Here is a 7,787-nt window from a genome sequence, read left to right on the forward strand (position 1 = left end):
CATCCTGGCTAACACGGTGAAACCCCGTCTCTACTAAAAAATACAAAAAACTAGCCGGGCGTGGTGGCGGGCGCCTGTAGTCCCAGCTACTCGGGAGGCTGAGGCAGGAGAATGGCGTAAACCCGGGAGGCGGAGCTTGCAGTGAGCTGAGATCCGGCCACTGCACTCCAGCCTGGGTGACAGAGCGAGACTCCGTCTCAAAAAAAAAAAAAAAAAAAAAAAGCATGAATTCCATTTCTGAGGGCTCTACTCTCATGATCTAATCACCTCTCAAAGTCCCTGCCTCCTAATTCCATCACACTGGGGGTAAAGATTCAACATATGAATTGTTCAGTCCATAACAGTGGGGTAGCCCTGGACAACATCTAAGGTCTTGTTCGCTAGATGATTTGCTCCAGAGCCCCCAAGGAACTGCACTTCTAACACATTTTACAAAGATGACTCATAAAAGTAGGCTAAAAAATGTTAATATTATTCTAACTGAGTGAGGAATATTTAACTGGCTATTAAGATATTCCTTCAATTTCCTTAATATTTGAAATATTTCATAACAACAACAACAGTAAACTAAGCTAACATTCATAAATGCCAGCTGATTTGTTCATGTTAATCCCAGCTGGTGTGACCTTGATCAAAATGGGTAAGCAGGCAAAATGGCCTTCAGGATCCTCCAGTTGTATGACTATACTCCCCTCTTTTAGACCCCCATCATTCCCTCCCAAGTTCTTCAGCCACCCAAGACCTCCCTTCCTCAAGGACTTGTTCTTCCAGAGCTCCTGATCTCATCTTGGAACTAGTTTGACTGGAGGTATTAACAGTTGATGGTGGCTTAATTTTGATTTCTGCTTTTTCTCATAAACCAAGTGGCATACATGTCGGACGCCTGCCTGTGAGTGATGAGGACATTTTGATGGAGGGTGAAAGTTGTACACTACCCTCGCAAACTACCAGGTGTAAAGCTGTTCCCTTGTTGCAGTGGAAAGGTCAACCCCATTTCAATGTTATAATGTTCAGTTTCTGTTCAGAGCAATTCAGAATGGTGCCAAACAACTGCTCGATTCAGGCGTCTGTGTGCGCGTGCGTGTGTGTGCGCGCGTGTGTGTTTAACCTGTCAATTTGTTGGTTGAAAAAAAGTGATGAGTTGCCTTTATGTAAACAAAATAGCCAGTTAATTGACTGGGATTTTCACTTTTTAACCAGTCATCATTGCAAAGACAAAGAGAACTTTTGCTAAGTTGCTTTTGACAATGTCACACAGTCAAACAAGCACAAATTCAAGGTGAGATTTTCCTTTTGTTACTATCCTCCTCTGGTGTGAATACCTAACCTGATATCAGATCTTTCTCTTCTTCCTTCACAGTCCTCCCGATGGGCTTTGATTCCCTTAGAGTCTTAGTTTTCTCCTGAGGAGACACCTCTCTCCCTTGGATACCTGCAGCACTGCCCAAACTTCAATCATTCCCTTATCGCTCTCCTGGTTTTTGCCATATCCATGTATCACCCTTCCTATCATTGAACCAGCTCTCTTTATATAAAATCACTTAGAAAATACATTTATTAAAGGTCGGGCGCGGTGGCTCAAGCCTGTAATCCCAGCACTTTGGGAGGCCAAGACAGGCGGATCACGAGGTCAGGAGATGGAGACCATCCTGGCTAACATGGTGAAACCCCGTCTCTACTAAAAAAATACAAAAAACTAGCCGGGCGAGGTGGTGGGCGCCTGTAGTCCCAGCTACTCGGGAGGCTGAGGCAGGAGAATGGCATAAACCCGGGAGGCAGAGCTTGCAGTGAGCTGAGATCCGGCCACTGCACTCCAGCCTGGGCGACAGAGCGAGACTCCGTCTCAAAAAAAAAAAAGAAAATACATTTATTTTTGCCAGGCACGGTGGCTCACACCTGTAATCCCAGCACTTTGGGAGGCCAAGGCGGGTGGATCACCTGAGGTCAGGAGTTTGAGATCAGACTAACCAACATGGTGAAACCCTGTCTCTATTAAAAATACAAAATTAGCCAGGCATGACGGTACATGCCTGTAATCCCAGCTACCTGGGGGACTGAGGCAGGAGAGTTGCTTGAACCCAGGAGGCGGAGGTTGCAGTGAGCCGAGATTGCACCACTGCACTCCAGCCTGGGTGACAAGAGCAAAATTCTGTCTCGAAAAACAACAACAACAAAAAAGAAAACACATTCATTTTTAAAGAGAACTTTACATTATTACCATAAATGGGAAACCATATTACTCACCATACATACAGGGTAACCATAAAAATTAACATAGTGAAAACAAAACAGTGTTCCTAAATTCTAGCTGTATTCCCTAATAAGAATCTTGACTTAAGACCTGCTTTCTCTAATAAAAAAATAAAGGGGGGCCGGGCCTGGTGGCTCACGCCTGTAATCTCAGCACTTTGGGAGGCTGAGGTGGGCAAATCACTTGAGGTCAGGAGTTCCAGACCAGCCTGGCCAACATGGCGAAACCCCATCCCTACTAAAAATACAAAAATTACCTCAGCGTGGTGGTGCATGTCTGTAGTCCCAGCTACTCGGGAGGCTGAGGCAGGAGAATCACTTGAACCTGGGAGGCAGAGGTTGTGGTGAGCCGAGATAACGCCACTGCACTTCCATCTCAGGAAAAAAAAAAAAAAAAGGGAGTAGCAAGTGTTAAACTTTAAAAACATATTAGCACCAAACTCAGATTTTTCCTCCTTGATTTAATCCAAACAACCAAAAAGCTAATAACCTCTTTAAGTAATCAACTGTTATTTAATGCCTACAGTGATCCCTTATGCTAAAAGTAGCCACATCCCACTCCTTGGAGCTCTGGATCCCTGCAAATGGTCTTCTAATCAGGCTACGTGGTTCTATTCTGGCCTTAATACCTTGAATGCCCAAGCCACCCACTCCCTTATTAGCTTTGGAGTCTTGCATTCTTTCCCAGCGTCTTCTACAAGTCTCTTCAGGCCTTTGTACCTCACCTCACCTGCCACTCATTCAGGTCCACACAGATGCTAATTTTGTGAGCATTTTTCCTAAACCCCGCCTCAGAGACTTCCAAAGAAGGCTGACAGTGTGTCACTTAGTCTCTCAGAGCCTCCATTTCCTCATCAGCAAATCAAGGAAGTCTAATTCTGGCCTCACAGACTGTTGCAAGGATTAAACGATCCAATGGAGAGAAAGTGCCTTGCACATTGGTCGTAATATGTGCTCAATAAGCAGCCGCATGTTGTTAGCCATGGAGTCATCCAGTCTGACCCCAGTGCCAACTTCTTTCAAACAGTCAGTTCTTGAACTACCTCTTAGCCCTTGCGACGCACATTCACTGGCTCTTACAAATGCCAATAAGTTGTTGCTTTACTCAAACTCCTGATCAGTGATGGTTGATTGTCTGGAATGCCATGTGTGTTTGCTTGGTGCATCTCAAACCTGGATTAGCTACTGAAGTCAAGGAGTCCTGCAAGGGAGTGTGATTGGAGAGCATGTCCTACTGTTCCCACTAGAGAGATTCATGGCTTCGTGGACAGCCTTTGTTTTTCTCCCTTAGTGGACATAAGTAGAGGGACAGTTTTTACAAGGGACTGTGGCCATTTGCTCTCAAGGGGCTTTGGAGTCTCCTCCTGAGTATGAGGCAGTAAGTTCCCAAGGTAAGATCAGTTTCTTTATGCAAGCCTCTCCAGCCCGTCTTTGCCTTACACACTAGACTCTTGGAACCCAGGCTCATCCTCTTATAAAAGGATGCCAAGCAGAGGGTCATACAGTAAAGGGAGGTAAACATTCTTTTAAACTAGTTTATCAATTCAACACAGCACAGTGGTGTTGGGTTACCAGGGTCAACAGTCAGCAGTCACATTCCTCAGCTGTTTGATTGGGGCAATGCATTAACAAACAGTCAGGAAAACTCTTTCTGATTAATTATGTTGATAAGTTTTTTTGTAGTGTGCTACAAGTTCTTTTAATTTAATCTGCTTGGACAGCAGCCCATTCAGGTGAAATGTCTTGACTTATCTAAAGAAGCACTGATGAGAAGGCTACTGGGCCTGGGATTTTATTGTGCTATCATGTAATCATTAACACATGTGGCTACTGTGTTCCTGCATTTTGATCTTCTTCTTGAAAGGAAGGACATATCTGTGGGGTGGGGGTATTATGGAAGTAAGGATGAGGCCTGGCAGCAGTGACAAGAAAAGAGGGTGCTATTACTAGCTTAGCCTGAAAACACTATCTTTATTGCCAGGAGTAAAAGTATTTGAAAGCACTAATAATGACTTCAGTGAATACTCATCTTTTAAAAAAGAGCAAAGGATGACGAGGCCATACTTCTCTCAAAGAGTGGAAATCTTCTGGATTAGGGTTGTCCAATCTTTTTGCTTCCCTGGGCCACAATGGAAGAAAAATTGTCTTGGGCCACACATAAAATACAGTCACACTAATGGTAGCTGATGAGCTTTAAAAAATTGCAAAAAAAACTCATAATGTTATAAGAAAGTTTATGAATTTGTGTTGGGCTGCATTCAAAGCTATCCTGGGCCATGTGTGGCACATGGGCTGCAAGTTGGACAGACCTGTTCTAGATCAAGGTTTCTCCACCTTGGCAATACTGGCATTTTGGGCTGGATAAGTCTCGGTTGTGGGCTGCTTGTCCTGTACACTGTCGGATGGGTAGCCTCTTCCCAGTAGGTGCCAGCAGCATCCCTCTCCCCAACAATTGTGATAACCAAAAAGATCTGTAGACATTGCCAAATGTCTCCTGGGGCACAAAATTGCCCCCAGTTGAGAACCACTGTCCTGGATGTACAGATTCAAATCTTAAGTAGCCTATTATGACTCTCTGCTGATCTCTTTCCATCACCTCATTTAAGACACAATTCAGCCGGGCTCGGCTCACGCCTGTAATCCCAGCACTTTGGGAGGCTGAGACAGGCGGATCACGAGGTCAGGAGATCGAGACCATCCTGGCTAACATGCTGAAAACCCGTCTCTACTAAAAAAAATGCAAAAAAATTAGCCGGTCGTAGTGGCGGGCCCCTGTAGTCCCAGCTACTTGGGAGGCTGAGGCAGGAGAATGGCGTGAACCCGGGAGGTGGAGCTTGCAGTGAGCCGAGACCGCGCCACTGCACTCCAGCCTGGGAGACAGCGAGACTCCATCTCAAAAAAAAAAAAAAAAAAAGACACAATTCAAAACATAACTCTTCCAGGGTGCCAGTCCTCACTGACTTCTTTGTCATCTGTCCTCCCTACATTGAGACCTTGGGTCTATACTATCTTCTCCTTCCTTCTCTTCTTCCTCTTCTCCCTTCTTGTTTTTTTATCCACAGAACTCTGTTCTGAGCAACTATTCAATATCAAGTTGCGAATTAACCAGGGAATTATTTCTCCCTTATATTTGTGACAGACGTCTATCTCAGAGGCAACGCACACAAAATTTCCCAAATGGTCCAAAAATAAAATGAATATTCTTTGATTAAAAACAGATGTCTAGGCCGGGTGCAGTGGCTCATTCCTGTAATCCCAACACTTTGGGAGGCGAGGGGGTGGATCACCTGAGGTCAGGAGTTCAAGACCAGTCTGGCCAACATGCTGAAATCCCGTCTTTACTAATAATACAAAAATTACCTGGGTGTGGTGGTGTGCACCTATAGTCCCAGCTACTCAAGAGGCTAAGACAGGAGAATTGCTTGAACCCAGGAAGTGGAGTTTGCAGTGAGCTAAGATAGAGCCACTGCACTGCAGCCTGGTTCACAGAGCTAGACTCAGTCTCAAAAACAAACAAACAAACAACAGAAAACAAACACACACAGACATCTAGGCCAGGCACAGTGACTTGCACCTGTAATCCCAACACATTGGGAGGCCAAGGAGGGAGGATTGCTTGAAACACAGAGTTCAAGACCAACCTGGGCAATGTAGTGAGACCCCGTCTCTATTAAAAGTAAGAGAGAGAGAGGGAGAGAGAGAGAGAAAAAAAATACGTGTCTTAATGGGGGCAATTTAAATTTGAGGTGAAAAGTAGCAGGAAGAAGTGGCAGAATTACAGAAATTAAAAATAGCTCACATTCTGCAAGCACTTCATCCACTATATGCCACATGCATTACCTCATTTAATTCACACATTACCCCATTTTATAGAGGAGGAAATAGAGTTTTAGTGAAGTGAAGAAATGTGTGCAAGTCCCGAGAGTTGAACTGGCAGTGTGAGGATTTAAACCTGGGCAGCTTGATCCTGGGGTGGGTCCTCAACCCCTGTTCACACAGTTACAGTCCTACAGGGGTGGAAGGTCATCAAATGAGGCTGAGGACCAAGGGCAGGGTGACTTTTCAGGAGCTGTAAGAACAACTTGTCTGAATTCTAGAGGCCCCAGCTTTCAGTGTCTGGACCTATGCAAATCTACAAGTGAATGTGGTCCCATTTCTTTGTTTCCATCTGTCTTAGTGAAACTGCCTCTGCTTAGCGGTGTGGAGTATTGCTTTCCCAGTTTAGAAAGTTAATTTATCAAGGCAGCTGAAGTGAAGAATATGGTTCAAGAGGGTGCCTCAGCTAGCAGGTGCTGGGGGAGTGGGGTGGGGGCAGGGAATGTAGGGCTGGAGAATCAAGAAATAAATTAAATCTTTGACCCTTGATGACTGTGGGAGAAAACCATGTGTGGACATAGATCCAAAGCCTTGGCAGTGCCTATCCCTTACCTGTCCTAAGCCGTGATTTTTGCTCATTTTGTATTTCTCATATGAAAGCACAAAGTTGTGGTTTCCAATTTCTTGGTGGCAAAATTGTGGGCAAACATTGAAAAAGAATTGAAAAATCTTTCCCCTTGCCATTCTTCTTCCTCCTCCTCCTCCTCCTCCTCCTCTTCTTCTTCTGTTTTTGTTTTTTGTTTTTTGAGACGGAGTCTCGCTCTGTTGCCAGGCTAGAGTGCAGTGGCTCAGCTCACTGCTGCAACCTCTGCCTCTGGGTTCAGGAGATTCTCCTGCCTCAGCCTCCCAAGTAGCACACACCATCATGTCTGGCTAATTTTTGTATTCTTAGTAGAGATGGGATTTGCCATGTTGGCCAGGCTGGTCTTGAACTCCTGTCCTCAAGTGATCCACCTGCCTCAGCCTCCCAAAGTGCTGGGATTACAGGCATGAGCCACCATGCCTGGCCTTCTCAGCACTTCTTTTGGAGAATTTTCCATAACTTAATGTTTGTCTCCCAACTAGACTATAAGCTCCCTGAGAACAGAGACTTAGCATCCCATATGGCAGCAGCACACAATGGCCTGGCACACAGTGTTTTATAAATACTCGTTGAGGGAATACATGAAGTCTAGACTGAGTATTTGGTTGATTTGGAAGCAATTGTGTGTTTCCTGCCTTTTAACTTTAAAAACGTGTGAAAATTTTCAAATGTACATAAAATTAGAATAATACAATGAACTTTTATATACATATCACCTGGGTTCATCAATTGTCAAGATTTTGCCACATTTACATGATTTTTTTTCCCTTTTTTAACTTAAATTTTTCCCTAGCCTTCTAAAGGCACAGAAACATTAGCTACTATTCGTTGTGTTTACTACGTGCCAGCAAATGTGCTAAATGTTTCTTTCTTTTTTCTGAGACAGAGTTTCGCTCTGTCACCCAGGCTGGATTGCAGTGGCGAGATCTCAGCTCACTGCAACCTCTGCCTCCCGGGTTCAAGTGATTCTCCTGCCTCAGCCTCCTGGGTAGCTGGAATTACAGGTGCCTGCCACCACACCTGGCTAATTTTTTGTATTTTTAGTAGAGTCAGGATTTCACCATGTTGGCCAGACTGG

The sequence above is a fragment of the Trachypithecus francoisi genome, unplaced genomic scaffold, assembly GCF_009764315.1.
Source record: "Trachypithecus francoisi isolate TF-2019V2 unplaced genomic scaffold, Tfra_2.0 Contig01436, whole genome shotgun sequence".
Lineage (NCBI taxonomy): Eukaryota > Metazoa > Chordata > Mammalia > Primates > Cercopithecidae > Trachypithecus > Trachypithecus francoisi.